The following is a 24,872-nucleotide window of genomic DNA, read 5'->3' on the forward strand; positions in this document are numbered from 1 at the left end:
ACTGCAATGCAAAAAGAGGTTAAACTGTTTTTTATTTTTTGCAGTCATTATTAATTTCCTTCTGCATTAGTCATACTAACAAATGTTGTAATTTTAATTTATTATTTAAATGTTTGCATCTGGAAGGTGGGGGTAATATATATGATGCTATATGTTTAACTGCTTGAAAAACACCTAACTTTGTTAGATGCTCTCCAATACATATTTATTTAAAAAATCTCAAATGATAACTCCAAAATGCCCTAATTGAATGGGAATCCTTCTGAGCAATGGGCAACTGAAGAACAGTATTTTATAAAAAATATCTCTTGTTCTGCTGTTCTTCACATAGCACTTTGAACGTATTCATTTTGTATCCACTGTGATAGCTAACATTTCTCTTAAGATATGTTCCCATTTAACGCAGCTACTTTATTTAGTGTAGCCATGCAATGAGGTTATGTCCCTTGTGTAGCATTATTTGCTCAATTAACTTACTTAATTAGTCATTGTCAGTATTTAAAGTACATGTTTTCACTCTAACCAGTTCCCCATAGGAAAGAGAGAGTAAAAGGAAAAAATTAGGACAGTGACAACTAGTGCCAAAAATAAATGATCAGAAGTAGTTGGCTTCCTGTAGGTTTTGTAGTAACAGGTTGTCTTGCAAATCCCCATAGTGTAATATATAGAAAATTAATATCTACCCTGTCCATTTGTGCCTCAAATGGAAGGCCACAATGCCTTGAGTCAAATAAATAATGAAATATTCAGCTGTTTTCCTTGGCCTTTCTACATCAACAATAAATTAGCTATGCGTCTATAGCATTCTCTTTGTCTGGAAGTTTAGAACGATGAATTAAGTCTATGAACTGCTAACAAGCTCCTTCCAGTCTGTCTAGGTTTGCTTCCATTTATCTGTTATATGACTCTGAGCAAGTGGTTTAGCCGTGCGGTGCACCTGTCATTCATGAAAACAGCTACCAGTACCTAGTGGGTTTACTGACTTACAAAATAAAAACATAGTATTTTCCTGTGGTACCACTTCTTGTAATACACTGTGTCTTAGTTTAGTATACACCTCTAAATGTATTAATGTAGGACTGGGCAAAGAATGCTCTTATGGTTGTATGCATAGCTGTAGCTATGCTGGCTGGTGTCCTGGACAATGCCTCACATTTGTCAACTGCCCCCCAAGTTCTTCACACTAACCATACAGTTATTATGTTTTGTAATGCCAGCTCATTTTGTTACATTATGCTAAACATTTCTGAGAAACTAGCAAAGAGCAATACAAGCTTCTTGCTACAGTTCCTATCACATAACAGATAGACAGAGTAGTTGTGTTCACTAGCCTCCACAGGTAGGAAGAACGGGAAAGAAGAGTATGGATCCAGCTCTACTTGTTAGATACAGAAAGTTCTTTCATTGAGCTCTTTTTCTTTTGTAACTAAATGCAGATCTGTATTTTTAATGTAAATGGACTTGGGGGGGGGGGTGTTATAAAAGGAGTTGCTCTACTGAGTGTCCAAGAGTGTACAGCAGCCATTGCAGCTAGCAACAGCATGAAGACAAGTGCATGTTTGCATGTGCAGTGTGTTCAGTATAGGACGGGAATGATGGAGGTAAGCATTACAAGTGTTTATATTATTATATATGTTTTTACAAGGAATTCATTTTAATAGGTAAGACATCATTGTAGAGATAGATAAATAGTGTTTGTCGGATGTACCAGACAAGGTCTACTTGGCAATATGTTTAAAATGTAAGATGTGCAGGGATAATGCGATTGGGTGGGACATGGATAAGTTATACCGTGTGAAGTGTATGTCATCTGACAGAAGTAAACTAGGTAGTTAAAAAGAGTGGAACACAGACTACCAATGATATAAAGGAGCATAAACATATGTTTGCACTAGCTGAAATCATTATGCATAAGGAAGTTCAGACTCAGATAACGCTTAGAGAAGACCATGGGTATATGCAATTGAGAGATGGTCAGGGAAATCAAACTACAGAGGCATTTGATACTGCTAAGGGTGTAAATCAATATGATGATGATCAGATGAATAAAAATGTGAGAAAGGATTAGAAAAGGAAAAGGCACTTGGTGAGGAAGATATCTGTAATCATGGAAGGCAAACGAAGTTAGAAGTTAGGAGAGGGCAGGATGAAGATGGGATGGTGGAGGTAGATCAAGAATTTCATGAAGAAGTTCAGAAGAAGAACAGAGGAAGAGCTTTACTAAATCTTAAAGAAGATTCAGATGTTAAAAAAGACAGCCATGTTAGAGACAATGTAGATTTTAATTCTCAAATTTTACTTTTGGAGGACTCAGTGTTAAGGAATGTTAAAAACATGCTATATAGAAATAATAACGGTAATATTACTGTTATAAGTCTGAGTTGGTGTACTATAAGAGACATTAGCACTGATATAGAGAAATTGTATTCTACAAGGAATTATGTCACAGCCTTGGTTTCAGGAGGGATTAATGATGTTCAGGAGACTAATGCATAGACTACAACATTAATTCAACTTTTGTTTTAGAAAGCTACAAGGGGACCATATAAAATGTGGACAGAGGAATACACTGAAATGATTTGTATGTACCACAAGGAGTTTAAATAACAAGCTTCAAGAACTGGAGGCAAGCATATCAGGTGAATAATATGACAGTGTAATGTGACAGAAAGGTGGTTTAATGATTTGAATAAAACAATTAATCTTTACGGTCAGACTGGATATCATAAGTATAGGAGGGATAAAAGGAGAGAGGTATTCCAATTTATGTCAGCAAAACTGATGGGTCATCCTTAATGTATGCTGGTGACCAGCATGAAATTGCAAGGGTAAAGATAACAAAGGCAAGATTAGAGTAAAGTACAATTTTGTTCTACAGATGATTGAATTAAACAAAGGATGAGACAAAATGATTTAAGAAGGACTTGTCATATGGCTTTGATGTGGTTTCTGGAGAACTGAATGCTGTTAGAAATGATACTGTTTATTCCTTACAAAGGATAAGTATAAAACAGGGGTTTATACAGATTGCTAGGGAACTCATGGGAACAACAATATGTTATATTTAGTATGGATTAATAAAGATAAAAAACTCATAGATCAGACATTACAACTAGAACTCAAGCATCCTTACCATCTCTGTATCTCACTGGAGTTAGATACCCATCAAAGGAAGGGTTGATTGAAAGACAGAATTATTAGGAGTGCATTTTACCATGCAGATAAAAATAATAATGGCATTTAAGGGATGTAAATGTGATGAGAAAATGATGGAAACAATATTAAAGACTGTTGGGATTTGTACTATGAGTAAATCTTTTATCTGATAGGTTCACTCCTAAAAATTAAAGAAATGAAGGATAAAGTTAGAACAAAATATTTGTTCATGGTGGGCAAATAATTGGAGAGGTTAAAGAATAGAAAAAAAGCATCACTGGAAAAGATAAAAGAGGTTACCTAATATAAGAAATAAGCAAATGTATAAGAAAACAAGAAATAATTGAAGGAAAATAATTAGTGTCACCAAAAGTAAACACGAGTCAAACTTAGCTAGCTCTATGATAGACATCAAAGAGGTCTTGTTTAAATATATGAGTGAAAATATGGACAATAGTAAATTGGAGATTAATACAAGAAATCATGAAGGTATAATCTCAAATTCCTGTACTAATTTCTAATTTATTTAATAAATTTACAGAGACATCCAGGAAGCATCTATCTAAGAAAGAATGTCACATAAGTTATTGTTTAGATTTTATCTCTAGCATTAATGATGAAGAGACGGTAAAGGTCCTTACTACAATTTAGCTGCATACTGCAGCAGGGACAGGTGAGTTAAATTGATTATTTATTGCATAGGTTAGGACATATTTAGCTTCATGTTTAAATTGTCTATATCAGAGAACACTTACATCTGCATTTGTGCCAACTTCCTGGAAGGAACCTGTGATTTTTTTTACATACCCAAAGGAGGTAATTCATTATAATTCGACATATATCATAAGCAAATGTTTTGAATGAGTTCTGCACAACCTGATAATAGATCAGCTGGGGTTAGATCTTCATATATATACCAGCATGAATTTACAGAGGGATGGTCTTATCAATCAAACCTGAGAAACCTCTATCTATTAATATGGGAAGCAATAAACCTGGGTCGTTCAGTGGATGTTTTGTACTTTGATCTGGCAAAGGCACTTGATTTAGTGCCATTTAAAGATACAATGAGTGCAATGGGTAAACATAATGGTATTTTTTTCATTTGTAAGTGGATGACATACTTAAGATGAATACATTTAAATGTATTGGAGCTCTTACTGTATTATAATTATATTTGTCACATTGTGCATTATAATGACTACACAGTTGCAAAATGTTAATTAGAAAGATCATTTACTATTCTGGACTATCTAACAAGAATTACTTGGGTGGGTTATATTCCCCTACTTTCCCTATAACTTCTTCTCTTCGTATGGTCACTTCATGTTGAGGGCAGGTCCAATGGATGTCTCATTCCTCTCATTTAAAAGTCCTCTAAGCCATCAGGCTATAAATATCCCCATGACTAGGGGAGAAGAGTAGGGAAGCCATGCACTCATACTGTAGCCTACCGGGCAGGGGTGGTGGTTATTAAGCCTTACCTTCCTCTGTCATGCTTAGCTGACATCCCTTAGATGAGTCTGTAATGACCTTGTGAGGGACTACCTCTGCATTTTGCCTGTCCACATCCTTCAGTAACAGCTCTGATCACCACTTCAGTATCACCACAACTGATTGTAATTTTGGTCATGTGCTTCCAGCAAATTCCCATGCCCTTTATTGAGCAGACAGTACCTTGTCATTCCTCTCCCACCCCTCCCCATTGTTGGCTTTTCCATCACCATGGAGCCAGTGACCACAATATAATATCGAAGTTGCCAAAGCCATACCACAAGGACAATTGAAAGGATGCTGCTTATTATAACAAAATGTGCTAGACAATGCTTATAAGGATTGTGATTTAAATTATTTTATATTTGCCAATGAAAGCAACTGCAAATGATAACCAAAGGCTGTAAACTAGAAGGTAACTAAAGAATAACAAAAAAATAAATACAACCAAAATGCTCAGCTCCAGATATCCAAATGAAAAATATATCTTTATTAAAATGCTGTCACCTTACTGAATTGAACCATCTCCAATTTGATACTTGCTTCTTTTGTGAGAGTATAAAAGATGAGTGAAATACAGGGAGTCTTAAGCTGAACAATCTCTGAACAGTTCCAGTGCATACATGGGCAAACAATGATGGAAAATGTATTAATCAGACAATAAAGCTAAATTAAAAGCACTTATTGATGATATACAATCAGGTTGAGATGATGGACATTAGCAGTACCAACCCTATTTTATATGACAAAATTAAAACAAAAGGTCATTTATCTGGGTGCAATGAAAAAAAATGTTAAATATTAATAATAACATTTTAAAAAGGATGACTGATTTAGTGTTGGAAACAAAAAAAAATTAAGGGGACTGTAATGAGTTTTGCTCTGACAATTTGTAAGAGACTTTTGGCAAGAATACTTCTGGTAACCAAGAAAAACAGTAATAAGAAATGAATCTTATCCATTTTGGATGTTTTTAGCAGTAGTCATGAACAGCCATCTTTCCAGGAGATCTACCTATCTGATGTTCAGGCAGTGTGGTCTTTACCAACACTTACATTAAAGCAATCAAATGATAAAACTTTTCAGGTTCAATAAGTGGTACAGGAGATGATGTCTCAATACTGAGGATGCTCACCACAAGAATTAATGACAGCATCAAGATTGTCAACAACGGAATCAGCGAGGTCTATGGAGTAATCAAACACATCGACAGAGGTGGAGTAAATTAATAGCAAAATTATATTGAAGGGATGTAACATTTTTAATCTTTCCTTAAGGATTTTGCAATGGTCAGCTGATTGCTTTCAAACAGGGTCTGAGTTTTCTTAACTCAAAGTGGGCTAGAATTGTGGGTACTATTACAGTCCTGAAATTGTTTATAAGGAAATTGAATTGGAGCTTGTGGGACATGGTCAGGAGTATGCATGTAGAAGAAAAGGAAATCTAGTGGACAGCTGCATATCCCCCCCAAAAAAATTAAACATGCTTCCCCTATTCTGAGGAATAGATAAGTTATAAGTCAGATGGTCTGTGGACAGGATTCAGAGGCTACTTGACTGCATAGAAAAGACATTAGTATGATTTCTCTATTTGGAGCCTTGGCATTCCTATGGCCTGCCATGAAGCTGTCCTAAGCACCACTAATCCAGCAACAGAGAGAACTGTTGGAATAATCATCCATAATCACCATACACTCAAATTCCATTCTGAATTTGCAAGATTATTATGAGAGGATACAGTTCAACACTGAAGATTTAGAAAACTGTGAATGCCATAACAATTTAAGATAATTGTGTTGGAAGAGAATGTAGTGGGACCCAATCTGATAGTGTTCATGAGGAAGAAATTGGCGGCCATTCTGGCGACTGGCACTACTGCCTATCATAGAATGGGCACATAACATCATGCTTCATAACAAAGCCAACAACATGCTGTGGTATTTCTTACTTAAATGCTAGACATATAATAGTAGAGAGATAGCACTCATGTAGACAAGAGTTCTTGGGAACAATATAAAAGCAGTGGCAGATCTAGGGATTTGAAAAGGGGGGGGTGCAGTTTGGAAAGTAGGCCAACAGGAAGTGTGTGGGGGAGTGATAAACCAGAGTTGACCATAGACAAAATAATGCCCAAGACAAAGGGTCCTAGTGCCCTGGTTCCCTAAAGGTTGACTTTTACACAGTATTTGGATTACTTTTTCTTATCTATTCTCATATTTTTATTTTATTCTTCAGCTTTCTCCTGCATCTTCTCAACATACTGTAAGTGGCAAGCAGTGCATTGTAATAACTGGAATAAATAAATGGATTAAGACAGGGGTCTGTGGGGAGCCACAGGAGTTTAAATGATTTCAGGCACATTTTGGAGCTTTTTTTCCAACATTTTCATCAAATGATTGCCTGAAAAAAAAACACATAATAAAGAGATACATTCAATCTTGTTGTTTTCTTTCAAGGTTGAAGTAAGCAGTGCCTAATAAAACAAGCAGTTTACAAACTGAGGAGACAAATGCATGAGAGGATGCATAAATCATATCTGGCTATAGTGTCTGCCTCTTACACACCATAAAAAATAATAGTCACTGTCTGGGTATCCCTCGGATGTCAGAGTGAGATGAAAGTTAATGCACAAATGGCCACAGTCTTAAATTTCAAATGGCTGCTGTCAAACATAATACGCAGTCTGCCTCCTAATTTTTACCCCCAAAAGCAGATGCCTTCTACGTACCACTATGATGTCAGACTGGGACAAATTGAAAAAAAAACAAAACAAAACAGAGTAACATATTTTAAGCTGTTGCTGTCAGACATACATAAATGGCATACCACTACCCTCAAAAATAACCATGTATCTGGTATTTGGTTATTAAGGAAAGTAAAAAAAAGTAACAAACATAGTAATGTATTCCAAAATATTGCACCTAAACAGGACACTGCCCCTAACCAAGCTATAGTGATCGTGCTTTTGGAGGAAAAAAGAGCTATTTGATAAAGCTGTTGAAGTTCCTGAGATGCTATACATCAGATAAGCAAAGCAATGCTTGGAAAAAGCAATGGGGAAATATTGAAGATAATTCAAAACTAAGGATCACTAAGAAACATTTTTGTAACCATATACAACTAATTTCCCATTCCTTAAGCCAAGCAACTTGTAATATACAAATGTCTGTTAAATGTAAGACTGACAGTGGTTGCTTTGTTGATGAAAATTCTTATGCAACTATCACAACATTTGAGAAAGAGAGAGAGAGAGAGAGAGAGATGAAAAGAAAGCAAATTTTGAGACTAACATAGGGACTTAGGGTGGACAACCCCAGGGCCATTTATAAATATAGTTTGCCTAGTGTATATGTATATGTATATGTATATGTATATGTATATGTATATGTTTTTGCATGTGGGAGTATGCTGGGGGTGAGCTATTAACCCATCATGATTCTTTTAGTTGAAGAACGTGAGCTTTAAATAAGGTGCTGATTGCAGGCACCTTACTGCTTCGCTAAACCATTATGTAAATCATCAACCAGTCCCCAGTCATTTCCTTTTGGATAATTACACCAATAGATAAACTGGGATTCTAGAACTGGATGTGGGTCCTTAAAGTAGGGAATTGGTGTATGAAGCTTTATTACATGCATAGGTTTTACTTTTACTCCCTGAAGGCATTTATGCAAACCACCCAGAAACAGTTTTCAAAATATCATCCTCCCATAAAAACATAATATTGTTGTGGGATGCATACTCCTATTAGGTAGGTTGAGGGCATTTTAAAGGAATGGTTGGACACGTTTAAGGCTTGTACATATTGTAAAAAGAGGGATGAGCAAACAAGCAGGATTCCAGTTGTGCATCTGATATGAAATGAGGCAGTGGCTTTTATTAGTATGTCTGGATCATTATGGAGTCAAAAGCAGTCATCCACTCAAAAATGTTGAAAACAAAGGTATACAGTAAAGAAGAAAACTCCATGGTTCAAAATATGTCATTGCTTCAGAACTGTACTTAATAATATAGTTTAAACAATATGAATGGCCATACACAGGCTCACTGCTGTGAAGAGAATTGTGATTGTACCTTGGAGAGTTTGGTAACTAAAAATTGGGGGGGGGAGTAGCTACATCTGCAAGGTGACTGCTGCCTAAAATGACACACACTTTCCTCTTTCAGCTGCTAATACTCTTCGTCCCCAAAGGAGGAACGTGGCTTTTAAAGTATTACTAAAAGAGAACAGACGATGTGTAAGTCAGGTAAAGTGGACACCACACTCTCATGCAGTGGAAATGTTTATTCACAGTAAACATCCTGACACAGCAAAACTGTGTTTTAATATACATCAAACTCATGATTACCTCCTTAATAAAGCATTTGATACATGGGGAACTGCATTACAAACCAGTTTTGTGCTGTTTAAGAATACATACAGCACTCAACTTTTACTGTAAAAAGCAATACTTTACACAAACACCTATAGTAATTAACTTTCAGATGCTCACTCCTTTCAGGGTTGCATAGGAACACAAGCCGGTCACAACAAATTGTGGAAGCCTAACAGTGAGGAAGTACCGGGCATGAATGTATACTTCCACAGTTGAGAGGGGAGACACGTGGTCACTCATATACGTATACACACACACACACACACACCCACACACACACACACACACACACACACACACACACACACACACACACACACACACACACACACACACACACACACACACACACACACACCAAAGAATCTTACTCTGTTAGAGAACAAAGGGTTGGGAGGATGGCCTAATGGTTAAGGTGTTTGCCTTACAAACACAGGGTACAAGGTTTGAATCTCACAGGGGGATAATTGGCTAGGCTTAAAATGGCTCGCAAGAGCAGTTAGCCTAGTACTAATCTATGAACCTATGAACCCTCAACTTTAATCAGGTATATATATAGTTGCACCATTCAAATCATGTCAATTGTAAGCATCAAAATGTTATTTTCTTTTCTTCTTGTTCTGGTACCCACATCTATAAAACAAACATCCAGTGAGACATCCCTTCTCCATCAATGTCTCCAAACTTTGGAAGTGTGTATCTCGATAGTCTCACTTTATGACGAGTCAAAAGAACTTCCAGGAAGAGGCTGGGCTGATTTTCTCTCCCTTTCTAGATAAACTCTTTTCAGCTTCCCTTTGAACAGCAGTGGCAAAGTCTAAAAACGTACTGCCAATGTATTGCTTTGGCGATACATTTTTCTAGTTTCAAGATTTGCTAAGCTTTTTTTTTCTTTTTTTAACTTGGTGCCATGCTGTTACTGCACATAAGTCAAGGCGGCAAAAGGGGGAGGTGCACACCCCTGCAACAAAGCATAAATTTGCCACGGCAAAGCAAGAGGACAGCCAGTGAAAATTACACCACATTATTGTGCTAAAAAGACAGGCTATACTAAGTTTCCTAGTTAAGTTAGCAATCTGAAAAGGTAATACACAGCTACAGTACTTTCTGGAAGAAAATTGGCCAAACAGTACATCATAGGCAGAAACAACATGGAGTTTGTCAATTATTGTTCCTGGTAATACAAAATGGGGATGGATCAAAACCTTTCTTCCCATGTCTATAGTTAACAACAAGGGAAGGGTCAAGGGAAATGGGGTCTCTAAGAAAGGCCCTTTCCACAGGAATGCAAATTCTTTTCAAGGAACACATCTGGCTCCAAGCAGGTCTGTGCCCCTTGTCTCCAAGGACAATTGCATGGAAGATCTGGCAATGGAGGAACAGTTCAATGGTCAAGACATTTCCAAGGAGGAGATCTAGTCACTGGAGAAATCTTGGCACAAGGAGTCGTGTATGGTAAAAGAAGTGGTGGAATACCATCAAAACAAAATTTCAGTATTGTGTTTATTTGTTTTTCCCTTTGTTCCCTGTCTCTCTTACTTTGGCCTTTTTCCCCATAATATAATCTGAGCTAGTGGGATGAGAATCCAATATAGTGGAAAGAAAGGTATTTTGTAATTGAAACTGTTTGCAATCTTGTTAAAAGTATGGGAGCAAATTTCAGTTATTTTTATGTGGTTGTTATGTTTGCTCTTTCTTCTATTTCCTGCCAAGAGAAAGGCATGAGATGAGTGTGTTGGAGGAAAGAATTCACATGTTGTTTCTACAAGTATACCACTGAGCCATTGGTTGTTCCATGGAGTGAAACTGAAAGAATGAGATTACATGTCGTGATCCGCAGGGTAGGAGCATGAGGCGAGGATCTTTGTTAGGGCTTTTATGGGGCTTCCTATTGCTATTTCAAACACTGGAGAGGTATTAGTTAAATTTTTTATAGAGATGGAGGGCTTGGTATAAAGTTTTCCATACCATTAGTCGTATAGTTAAGTATTTCCCTTACCTTTTCTGGTTTATTTTCCTTTTAAGTATTGCTGTCTTTTTTCTCATTTTGACTTATAAGAAACATTTGCTTAACAAGTTGCCAGTACATGCAGAAATTAATACTTTAAATGATTATCCATGAAATGCAACCACTCATCATCATCAACACCCTCTTTCCCCATTTTTCTACATGGGGATGGGGTATTGTGCTAACTTTCTCCATCTCTCTCAATTCAATGCCACACTTTTGCCTTTTTTGACACTCATTCCTGACTATTGCAGATCTTCTCTCACACAATTCATCCACCTCTTTGCTAGACATCCTCATTTCCTTTTACCTTCTTTCTATCTTTTTCAAACCATCCTCACCAGATTATCTTAGTCGTTTCTGCGCATGTGCCCAAACCACCATAATCTGTTCTCTTTGATGTTTTCTGCAATTAGATCTACTTTGGCTTCTGCTCTTATGTCCTCATTTCTTGATCTGTCCCACAGTGTGCAACCTACAACCCTTCTCAGGCACTTCATCTCCATCACCTCTGGCTTCTTCATCTGCTCTGCCTTTACTGCCCAGGTTTCTGTACCATACAGTAGTACTGGTTTCACCAATGTTTTTCACACATTAACTTTCATGTTCTTTGGCATTCTTCTGTCATAATCTACAAAAACACAGCAAACTGATGAAATAAAAAATGAAAGGCCACCATCCAGATCAAAATATTTATTAAGTCATAGACACACAAACTTCAGATTGAAATAATTACTTAACATACAACACGGAATAAATAAATAATGTAAGCGCTTTCGTTTAAAAGTTTTAAACTTCCTCAGACAATATATTCAATGACATCACTTCCTTATATAACCTTCTTCCAATTCAAAAAAGGGCGCCTAAATACTAAATAAGGGTCGGGCATGCTCAGTTGCGAGCAAATGGGTGTTTGAAATATTTGAGCCACAAAACCAAGAGGTATATTAAATATATGTAAATGTATATAATTAATTACCTCATGTACCTAACCATACTGAACTATTAAAAATTAATTAATCTAAATGAAAATATAAAACCAAAAATATATGGAATTAATTTAATTATTATATATAATATATTTCCAATTTTTAAATTGAATTAAAATTCATAGTTTCAGGTTACATTAATGTCTCCACTAAAATTCTAAATGAATAATTAAAATGTTATTATTTATTAATCCACTTAAAAACTTATTAGAATATAATTTAAATTAATATCCACAGTCATTGAGACAAATTGAATATACCAATAGGAATATCCAACCTATTATTAAGAATGTATTATAAAAATATTATATAAATTTACTATAAATAAATTAATTAAAAAGTATTAAAATTATTATATAAATTTATTATAATTAAAATAAAATCATTAAAATAATTGAAGTAATTAAACCTAATGGCTTCCTTCATTAACATATCACAACCTAGGTTTAAATAAATACATAATTAGTCCTTGATTTTGTTCTGATTTAACGCTTTTAATTTTAGAATTGGTGCTATGGAGCTTCTTTCATTTAGACCTGGCCAAGAATCAGCTTGTAACTTTATTTGCCATAACAATTCTCTTTCTTCAAGGATTAGATTCCAAGGGTTTTTTTCTTTAATTTCTACTTGATCTAAAGCCATGTAAAAGAATCTATGATTAGTATATTCGTTAATATGCTTTGCTAATGCGTTATTCATTTTCAATTTCTTTATTGCATACTCATGTTCATAGATTCCTTGTGATAGTGCTCTTTCTGTTTTCCCTATATAAAAAGAAGTACAAGAGTCACACATGGCTAGATAAACTACCGCGTTTGACTTACAATTACATTTCTTTTTTATATAATACTTCTTATTCCTTATAAAAAAATATCCCCTCCTTTAATTTTATGGCACCATTTACATGCTCTGCACTTATAAGTTCATATTTTTTCTTTTCTTTCTCCCCATTATTGCTATTAGATCTAAGAAGATCTTTAAAACATTTACCTTTTCTATATACAATTTTAGGGAATTGATTAATGTATTTTTTACATTGTGGATCGTCCATTATAATTTCCCAATTCTTTATGAATACATCCTTTAACATTTGATAATCTTGTGTAAAAGTAATTACTAATGCTTTAGAGAATTCATTATGTAAATCATTCTCACAATTAGTGTTATTGGCAGGACTAGAATTATCTAAACTATTATTCTCTCTATTGGAATTTACACTTATAACACATCCATCTCCACTATTTTCAATGGGTAATTCATTTTTTATTTTTAAAATTGGCGTGAAATGACCATTTCTTCTTTTTTGTATCACTTCAGAAATTAATTTATCCACTAAAATTATAGGATATTCTTTGTTAATAAACATAGTTCTTAAATAATCACATTCCGTTAAGAAATCTGAAAATGTAGTTATCATTCGGGCAACTCTTACGAGTTGCCCTTTAATTACAGATTTTTTCTGATGGTCTGGATGTGCACTAGTATAATGAAGGAAGCCATTAGAATAAGTTTTTTTTCCTGTAAATAGATGAAATATAGGTTTTAAGTTCATAATCTTTAATTATATTAATGTCTAAGTAATTTATATTATCACTCTTGATGCTCCACGTGAATTTAAAAAAAGTTGTGGTTTTATTAATGTAAGTTAAAAATTCATTCAAAATATTAGAATTTTCTTTCCAAATTAAACAAATATCATCTTGGAATCGATGATACGATTTAATGTATGAGTAATATTTACTATTAAATATAAACCTTCGCTACCAAACCATCATAACTAAATTTGCGTAGGTGCCTCCACAGGGCAACCCCATTGATATCCCTTTTCTTTGAGTATAATATTTATTATTAAAACTTATATAATTATTATTTAGTACAATTTCTATAAGTTCTATTACAAGATTATTGAGCTCTTGTTTTATAGAATATTCAAACAAAATTTCGCCTATCCATTGAAGCCCTATATTTTGAGGAATTACTGTATAGAGGTCACATACATCTATAGTAACTAAAATATCTTGATTATCAAATTATATTTTGTTCATGTGTTCTAAAAATGTCCAGGAATCTTTACAAATATATTTTTCTTTCATAACTAACTTCTTTAACTCGTAATCGACATATTTAGCACATGCTGAAGTTATGGAGTTCCTTCCATCCACTAAAGGACGCATGGGAGGCTCTTCTACACTTTTATGCATTTTTGGATTCCCAAAAAAAACTGGAATCCTGGGTATTAGAATATTTAAATAGTTATATAAGTCTATATCAATACGTTTATCCAAGAACATATCGTTAATTTGTAAGAACATTTTTTTATAAGCTAAATTTAATTCATTTAGAGACATTTGCTCATAGGTGTCTGTTCCTAAAATTAATTCCATTTTATTATTATATGTCATTGTTCATAATAACAGCTCTTCCACCCTTATCTGGCTTCATAATTCTTATGGGGTTTTTTTGTAAGCCTTTTAATATTTCTAATTTGTTCTTACTTAAATTTGAAGGATAATCTATCCTTTTATTAATTTTATCTAAATTTTTTTAGCTGATTTTCACACATTTTCTAATATATTTATAATTTAGGATGTAAGGAAGGATTGTATTACTTGAAATATTAAATTTACGTGGCTAATTATAAATTGAGTCTTGATACATCAGAGAGAAATTAATTTTTCTCAAAAACAATTTCATATCTATCATAGTGGATGTAAAATCAGAAACATGTGTAGGTACGAAGGTATATCCTTTAGATAACAAATTAGCTACTTTTTGATTAATCTCAATATCAGAAAAATTATACACTTTAAAGTCTCCAGTATTATTGACAATAACTTGTTTCAATTCATTCACAGAACCATTAATATGACTATCTTGAACGCATATTTGATGCCCATTCTCATTATAATCCATGAACATATTACTAATCATGTTCTCCACTGCTTGTCCTTTGGTCTGGCCCCTTGACACCCCGCTGTTTGTTGATTTGAGTAAGGGTTTTTTTTTTAAGTCTCTCTGAGCGTCTTAGCTCAGGAAATTCTTCATTGTATACCATGTCATTATGTAATTCAATGTCATTATGACTATGTACAGGGGCATTGAGTCTATTATAATTGTTAGGTGGATACATTTTATTCTTTTTGTATTGACCACCTGGAGGCCTAGGGTATGCCACCCCATTGGCATATTGGTTAATGTCTCTTTCTATTTTGCGTATTTTCCCATTCTTCAGTTTACTGATGTATTGATCAATACTATTATAAATCCTAAGCATATCATATTAAATGGTATCAAAAGAGAGATCAGTCCTAATCGCTTTATCAAGTTCATCAAGTTCTAATATCAGCTTATCGATCTCTATTTGGTTATACTTAATTAATAAGTCCAAAAGTTCCTTTCCACTCCAGTCAAACAACTGTAATAGTTCAATATGCATAGGTGAATTGTATATTAAGCCTGTGGGGTATCGACAAAGGCATAACTCTTTAGGGATAATATTATGTTTGATACATTCTTTCAAATAAGCGTTCTCAAGTTGGAGCTTCCTACATTTCATTAATTTGGTATCAAAATCATTTAATTTATTGTCAATATTCTTGATACCTGAGTTAGATGGTCCTGAAAAACCAAATGAGGAGCCCAACCATTCATTCAAAATTGGTACTGTCTTCCTTATCTCTTCTCTGGAGTTAGAAATGTGATGTTGCCCATGATAGATATGTCCTTGATGGCCATTACTTTGCTGATTTCCTTGATTATAAATATTTTCTCTCCCATTGTCCACATTATGAGCACCACTACCCTTTGTAGCACCATTCTGATTATCCAAACAGACTGGGGTTATATTAAAATCAAAACTCGGATTTGGTACTACACCAACTCCACACCCATTCGCTCTACTATCTTCGGAATTATACACTCTTTCGCATAAGGAATCCACTCGCTGTGTCAGCTTCAAAATTAATGCTGTCAGGTTCCCGATTGACCCTTCGGTCCCATCAATGGAGTCATCCAGCTGTACGGCCATTTCGTTGGAGCAAACTAATGACATAATCCACAAAACAACAGCAAACTGACGAAATAAAAAATGAAAGGCCACCAACCGGATCAAAATATTTATTAAGCCGTAGACACACGAACTTCAGATTGAAATAATTACTTAACATACAACACGGAACAAATAAATAATGTAAGCGCTTTCATTTAAAAGTTTTAAACTTCCTCAGACAATATATTCAATGACATCGCTTCCTTATATAACCTTTTTCCAATTCAAAAAAGGGCGCCCAAATACTAAATAAGGGTTGGGCATGCTCAGTTGCAAGCAAATGGCTGTTTGAAATATTTGAGCCACAAAACCAAGAGGTATATTAAATATATGTAAATGTATATAATTAATTACCTCACGTACCTAACCATACTGAACTATTGAAAATTAATTAATCTAAATGAAAATATAAAACCAAAAATATATGGAATTAATTTAATTATTATATATAATATAATATTTCCAATTTATAAATTGAATTAAAATTCATAGTTTCAGGTTACATTAATGTCTCCACTAAAATTCTAAATAAATAATTAAAATTTTATTATTTATTAATCCACTTAAAAACTTATTAGACTACAATTTAAATTAATATCCACAGTCATTGAGACAAATTGAATATACCAATAGGAATATCCAACCTATTATTAAGAATGTATTATAAAAATATTATATACATTTACTATAAATAAATTAATTAAAAATGATTAAGGAGAGGTATTAGTTAAATTTTTTATAGAGATGGAGGGCTTGGTATAAAGTTTTCCATACCATTATTTATTTATTTATTTCAGTTTGGTTACCGAGGAAGTCCACTGGGCCAGTGGTGTGCCCATTTTCAGTGGAGGCCCGGGGAGAAAAGCTCCAATAAGCAATATGATTACAAGGTTACATAATGCAATGGTAAGTACATACATAAATGGATACAAAGGTTACATAATGCAGTGGAAAATACATATATGCAATCAGGTACAGGGGATAAATTGGCATTGAAATACAATTTTGACATAGGTAGCACAGTTTGTAGGTATTTACATTCAGGACAGTAGGTTTAGATTGACTGGGCAATAAGTATATATGACTTACTTGATATTTACAATATATACAATAGTTGGAGTCAAGAGAGAGAGGATGCTTAGTCTGAGTATGTTAGCTTGGGTTTAATTAGGATAATAGAAAACAGGTAATAGTGCAGAGAAAAGCAGGAGAATGAAGAGCTCAAAGGGGAAATTCTTAAGATAGTTATGTAGGGTGAAAGCAGGAGCATTTACGTTTAGTGGATAGGTAAGAGAAAAGTAGGGTTTTGAAGGATTCAGAGTTAGGTGTAGTCCTGAGTGAAGGAGGGAGAGAGTTCCATTTTTTGCCAACAGTGAAAGAGAGAAGGTGTTGGCCTGCAGGGCGTTTGTGGACAGAGATTAAATTTTGGTGTTCAGATCTCAAAGATCTGGTTGGGATGTAAGGGGGAAGGATGTTTGTTAAGGCTGGGCATTTATCTGGATAGAATATTAATTTGTGGGCAGTGGTTAGTTGGAAATAGTCTAGGAGGTTTGGGAGTTCCAGCCAGTTCAGAGATTGTAGGGTTAGGCAGTGGTGAGTAGAGGTTTTGGATTTAGTTGCGAATTTGGAGATTTTATTATAGCAAGTTTCGAGTTTAGAGGTGTTGGAAGAAGATATGTTAGTTAGTAGAGGGGCTCCATATAATAGAGAGGGTAGGCGGTAGGTATTAGCAATAGTTTGCCTTGCGGAGTTGGAGAGAAAGCGGTTATTTCTATAGAGCATGCCTAGCTTTTGTTGGGTTTTCTTGATGTTTTGTTGAATGTGGATATCAAATTTAAGGTGTTCGTCTATGGTAATGCTGAGGAGTTTTGCGGAAGGGACCACTTCTATGGCAGAGTGGCTTTGGTTAAGGACTTTGAAAGCATTCTTGTCGAAGGAGAAATTTCTGGAGGGAGGAAACAGCAGAATTTTAGATTTGTTAGAGTTGAGTGAGAGATGGTTTTGGTGCATCCAGTTTTCGGTAGTGGGAAAAGCTGTTTGAGTTTTAGTCAATAGTTCAGGAAAGTTGGAGGTGGCACAGACTAAGGTGGAGTTGTCTGCATACTGGATAACTGTTGTATCAGGGATGATTGAGTGAAGGTTGTTAATGAAAATGTTGAAAAGCATGGGTCCGAGGATGGACCCCTGGGAAACACCAGTGGGTGTTGGCAAGAAAGAGGAGGTAGAGTTCTTCCATCTGACAACTTGAGATCTGTCAGATAGGTAGCTGGAGAACCAGGAAAGGGTATCAGGGTAGAGATGAAGGTCGGAGAGATGAAAGAGAAGGCGCTTGTGGGAGATGGTATCAAAGGCTTTGGAAAGGTCTAGCAGTACTGTGGATACTAGAAATCCAGAATTGCATGCTCGATTTACTGTGTCTAAGAAGGATAGTAAGGCGGTAGTGGTGCTGTGGCCAGGCCGGAAGCCATGCTGGGTGGGAGTTAAGAGGAGATTCTGAGTTAAAAAAGGCATAAGTTGGTGATGGATACATTTTTCATTTATTTTTGATAATGGTGAGAGTATGTCAATTGGGCGGAAATTAGAGATATTGTAGTTTTTGCCTCCTTTGTGTAGAGGTAGAATTTTTCAAGTATTTTTGATAATGGTGAGAGTATGGCAATTGGGCAGAAATTAGAGATATTGTAGTTTTTGCCTCCTTTGTGTAGAGGTAGAATGAAGGCAGATCACCAAAGTTTGGGTACATAAGACTCTTTTAAAGATCTGTTAATTAGGATGCTGATAGGGAGAGCAATACCATCCACAGCAGTTTTGAGGAAGGAGTAGGGTAAGTTGTCTGGGGCATTTGAGCAAGGCATTAGTTTTGATAGGAGTCTTTTTATGAAAGTAGTTGGTACAGGTTTGAGTTGGAAATTAAGCATACAGTTACTAGGGGTGCTGGGAGTAGAGGAAAGAGAGTTGGATGGATTATTGTTGGGAAAAGATTTGGTTAGATTAGCTATGGATTCTGTAAAGAATGTGTTGAAGTGAGAGCTTAGTTCTGAGTCGGTTAAGCTAGGGTCAGGGCAGGGATTATTCATAGATCCTGGGTGGAGTAGGGAATTAATAGATTTCCAGAATTGTTTAGGGTTCTTGTTATTATTGGACTGAAGTTTATTGTAGTAATTTTTTTTGTCTGAGGTGATTAGTTTCTTTACTTGGTTGCGGAGTTGGGTGTATTGAAGCAAGGTAGAAGGCATCTTAATTTTTTGGTAGAGCTTCCAGGATTTGTCCCTGGAGTGCATGATTTGTTTAGTTTCTTTGGATAGCCAAGGAGCAGAATTAGTCTTGATTTGTTTGTTTCTTAGTGGGGCTTGGGAGTTGAGGGTTTTTAGGAAGATAGAGTTAAAATATTCTACTGCATTGTCAAGGGGAAGAGTATAAAGGATTTGTCAGTTTATATATTTAAAAGTGTTTGAGAAATTTGAGGGGTTGAAGTTGCTGATATTGCGAGTGTGGATATAGTGGTGTTGGAGTTTAGTATTGTTGGTTGAGCGGTGTATGAAAGCAGTGAGATGTTGTAGTTAAGTATTTCCCGTAACTTTTCTGGTTTATTTTCCTTTTAAGTATTGCTGTCTTTTTTCTCATTTTGACTTATAAAAAACATTTGCTTAACAAGTTGCCAGTACATGCAGAAATTAATACTTTAAATGATTATCCATGAAATGTAGCCACTCATCATCATCAACACCCTCTTTCCCCATTTTTCTACATGGGGATGGGGTATTGTGCTAACTGTCTCCATCTCTCTCAATTCAATGCCACACTTTTGCCTTCTTTGACACTCATTCCTGACTATTGCAGATCTTCTCTCACACAATCCATCCACCTCTTTGCTGGACATCCTCATTTCCTTTTACCTTCTTTCTATCTTTCTCAAACCATCATCACCAGATTATCTTAGTCTTTTCTGCGCATGTGCCCAAACCACCATAATCTGTTCTCTTTGATGTTTTCTGCAATTAGATCTACTTTGGCTTCTGCTCTTATGTCCTCATTTCTTTATCTGTCCCACAGTGTGCAACCTACAACCCTTCTCAGGCACTTCATCTCCATCACCTCTGGCTTCCTCATCTGCTCTGCCTTTACTGCCCAGGTTTCTGTACCATACAGTAGTACTGGTTTCACCAATGTTTGTCACACATTAACTTTCATGTTTTTTGGCATTCTTCTGTCATACACTACCCTTGAGACTCAATGCCAGTTGTTTGCAGCTCCTCTGATTCTAGCTTTACCTCTTCATTCTGACTTCCCTTCTCCTCAACCACCTCTCCCAGATACTTGAAGCTGTTAACCTGTTCCAGTGTCTTCCCTTTTATCTCAATTCTTAGCTTCATCGGATTTGTCCAATTTGTTGCCATTACCACTGTCTTATCTGTACTTAGTGTCATTTCATGCACCTTCAGTTTTGTGTTTTATTCCCCTATCCTTTGCTAAAGTTCTTGCTCAGAGTCTGCCTGTAATGCCACATCATCTGCATATAGCAACTTTGTTGATCTGTCCCCTCCGACCCGTTTGCTAATGTAGTTCATCACCAGTATGAACAGCGCTGGGCTCAGAGCTGAACCCTGATATACACCTACTACCACTGGGAAACCCTCTGTAAGACCAAACACTGTCTGTCCTACTGTTCATACTTGAGTCACTGGGTCCTTGTACATAGCCTGCACTAATTTTACCAATGTTTATTGGACTTTGAACAACTGCAGTACTGCCCAAATCAGCTTTCTTGGAACATTGTCATATTATTTCTCTAAGTCTCATAATGCCCAGTTGGACTATTTCATCATCTTTAGCTTCTTCTCAACTATCTGTCTCACTGCAAACATCGGGTCTATTATGCTGCATCCTGATATGAATACAAACTGCTGATTACCATCTTGCTTTCTACTACTCTGCATATCCATTTATTAATCACCCTCTCCAGAACTTCCATGCAGTGTGATAGGAGTTTGATACCTTTGTACTGCTCACAGTTGTGGATGTCCCCTTTGTTCCTGAATGCTGACATGATTTTGCTTATTCTCCAGTCATCTGGGATACACCTTTCTCTCCACCCTGCTATGAGTACTCTCAGAAGCCATATCTCCTCATCTCACCCAGCATCTTTGTCATATCAGCTGTGACCTCATCTGAGCCTGCTCCTTTCCCTGACTTCATTTTCCTTAGTGCTATTCTTACTTCTTCTAGGGTGAGCTCCTCTTCTTCTCCTCTCATTATAGGCTGTGTCTGGGGCAGTACAGCTTTTGTGGGCTTTTCTTCATTTAGAAGCTGCTGGAAGTACTCCTTCCATCTGCCTTTGATGTCCTGTAAGCTAGTGACCAGGTTGTTCCTGGCATCCCTTATGAAGGATGTTTGACTATCTTCTTTATCTTTCTGTCTTTGTCTTGCAACCTGATATAGTTTCTTTGTGCCACCTACTAAGTCACTTTCCAGAAACTGTTAGAGTGCCTCTGATGCCCTATTCTTTGCTATTGAAATTCCTTTCTTAGCTTCTTTGTTAGCCAAGAAATATTCCTTCCTAGCCTCCTTGTTTATTTCTTTCTTTTGATGACTTCATGGACTTCTGCATTCCACCGTCAGCTTTCCTTATGTACCTTATATCCATTCCTGGCTCAGCCACATACCTATTCTGTAGTCCTCAAACATGCTGTTTTGAGGCACTGCCATTTTTCAACTCCACCTATTTCCTCCTCTTCCTAGGGTGCTAGAGCCCTGAGTAATTCTTTGAACTGTTGTACTTTCTCTTCTTTCAGGTCTTCAGTCTGGTCTCTGTTGACCTTAGAGCCTTGTATGACCACTTCTTGCACCTGATTGTGGCAACCAGTAGTTTATCCTGTGGGCCAACTGTTTCACTAGGAAGGACTTTGCAATCACTGATTCTACCTCAGTGCCTTTTCCTTACCTGAACTGCATCTTTGCTAGTCTTGTATATGAACTTGTGACTGTCTCTTTTTCTGAACCATGCATTGGTTACTATCAAACCATTTGCCACACAGAAGTCTAGAATGGGCTCTCCATGTGGACCCACTCAGTCCTCATAGTCTGTTCTGTTTGTCACAATCTGTGGATTATCAACACCAATTCATGTTTTCCTGCTTTATCTAATAAGTCCTGTAACTGCTGTATGAATGCACTCCTTTCCTCACTATCACAACCCTGCTGAGGGGCATAGGAGATTATGAATACTGCCCTATCATTACACTAGAGTCTGACTGCCATGAGTCTGTCATTAATTCTGATGACATCCCTCACTGACTTCTGAAGCCTGTCTATTACAGTGATTCCAACACCATTTCTAGTCTATCCTCCTCCTGAGTAGTAGATTCTGGATCCCAAGCCATGTAGCTTTGCTGCACTGCCCTTCAGTCTTGTCTCTTGGATATATAAGATGTCCAGCCTCCTCTATACCATCATGTTATCCACTTCCTAGCTCCATACTGTCAGTGAACCTACATTGAGTGTAGAGATTCTTAGTTCATGTTTGGCAGGTTGATTGGTTTTACTTCCAGGTTTTGCCCCAGGCTGGGAAAATGGACACCAGCTCACCCGTAGCTTATTGACTCAGGGATGCTAAGCTTTATGGTGGGCATACACTGGCCAATAGGGGCACATGCACCTCTCTAACTGCTAGCATGGGTCTCTGGCATAGGTTTGAGTAGGCCGGGTCCTCAACCCACTTATCACCAGTAACTGCCCATGCCCATTTTGGTGACATTAGTCAACATGAACAAATTATCTACAGCCACATTTTACACAGTTAAGTGGCTAGCACTGATGTGGTGTGCAGTCTGTGATCCTTGTTCTCCTATCTTGAGGATACTGTGCACCACAGTAGATGCCCAAAGCAGCAGGTCAATACAACTCTTCCCCATTTATGTATGCACCATGTAGAGTCTGTGCTGCTTCCCACAGCTCAGTTCATTGTCAACCTTGAGATAGAAACACTCTGCATGTTTCTCAGAGGTGGGAGGAACCCACAGAGACACAGGGAGAATATGCAACTCCAAACAGGTATTGACAGGAGGCCAGGATCAAACCTGGCAGGAGGTCAGGATCATGTCTTGTATCTTGTGCATGGGGGGCAAGATCTTAACCATTATGTCATATAATCTCACAGCCACTCAGTCTTCCTAAAAAAATGCAGAGAGGCAATGTGCAGAACTAGTTGAGATGTAAGATTAAGCATGGACTATGCCCAAAATCCAGGAATGGTAGGTGTGATACAACCAAAAATGAACAACAAAGGGTCCACTAGCATCAATAAAAGGGTTAATGCATACTCAGGTTTGCAGAAGATAGTGTCCTAGAACATCAGGAGTGTAGCAGCAGCACTTAAAGCAAACATAATACTGAATGCCTTAAAGGATTATAGAGCCAATATAATCTTCAATCAAGAAAGGATGACTTGGAAAAAAATATAAATTAAAGTTTTAATGCAATGGAGTGGTACCAAACCTTTTTCAATCACCACATCTTCCAAAAGTTGTGAAGTCATTCAGATAAGGTTTGTGCAAGCTGACTTAATGACTCATTTTAATGAATGGAAGCTGTATCCATTAGTACTTAAGAATAGGGAAGCCAGGAAGGTATTCAAAAAAGATAGCGGACCATGATGACAAGTAGGTCTGGTTGGTGAAAAAAGTCAAAAGGGCAGGAGGTGGACAGTAGCCAGTGTGAAGTCAGTTTGGAAATGTTTGACATTAGCCAACTTTTGTGGGCCAAACGAAAATGATCTTAAGCCACAGAGAGATTTTAGGACAACCATTAGAAGACTGCATACCCATACCCATCTCAGGTGCTATAGAGAGGGGTGAGACTTTAATGTGGTGACAGAACCAATACATCACGGGTTACCAGTGAGCAAGGTTTGCTACCCTAAAGTTTCTAGAGAACTACAGACACTGAAGGAGGAATTCTCATTTATAGATCATCGGAGGACCTTTCATCCTGGCTATAATGACTACACATACTATGCATTGGAGGGTGTCAGCAGTATACACAGTCTGAGTAAATCAAGTATTTTCCAGACAGTTATGTTTGATTGTGCAGCAGTTCAAGGTTGCAGGGTTTGAGAAAGCTGACTGGACAGCTCATTTTAATCAGTGGAAACTGTATCCATTATTACTTGAGAATAGGGAAGGCAGGAAGGTATTGCAAGAAAAAGATAGTAGACTTTGATGAGTCCTGGCAACTCACACATTGTAACATGGTTGTAGTATGGAAGAAATCTCTAAGCAGGCTGCTGCAAGATGGAGGAATGAGGAATAATAAAGAGAGGAAAGTTAAATTACTGGATTTAGCTGATAAGATTAAGGAACATGAACCTATAAGCCCCATTTGGTAAGTACCTCTCAAGACGTCTGCAACAACTGGAAAGGCCACAGAAATACCTCACTAAAAGAATCACAGGCCTAAAGCAGATGGTCTATGCTGACCATCTAAAAAAACTCCAGCTATACTCTGTCGCATATCGTCTACTCAGAGGTGATCTCTGTTTAACATACAAAGCCATGTCAAATCCAGAGGTGTTGGACATGCTACACTTAAAGAAATCCCAATCCCTCCAAGCCACATGCTCCAGGGATCTAAACCTTGTCATCACAATGAACAAAACATACTGGACGGATAGGTTCCTGACCCAGAGACTCCTCAGACTCTGGAATAGACTGCCCATACATGTCAAGCAAAGTGCGTCTTTGACCCTCTTCAAAAGTAACCTTGACGATTGGATGTGAGATAGAAAAGTCACCCCGGATATCACTT

The sequence above is a fragment of the Protopterus annectens genome, chromosome 3.part0 (genome assembly GCF_019279795.1).
Source record: "Protopterus annectens isolate FY-2018-M chromosome 3.part0, PAN1.0, whole genome shotgun sequence".
In the NCBI taxonomy this organism is placed as follows: Eukaryota; Metazoa; Chordata; order Ceratodontiformes; family Protopteridae; genus Protopterus; species Protopterus annectens.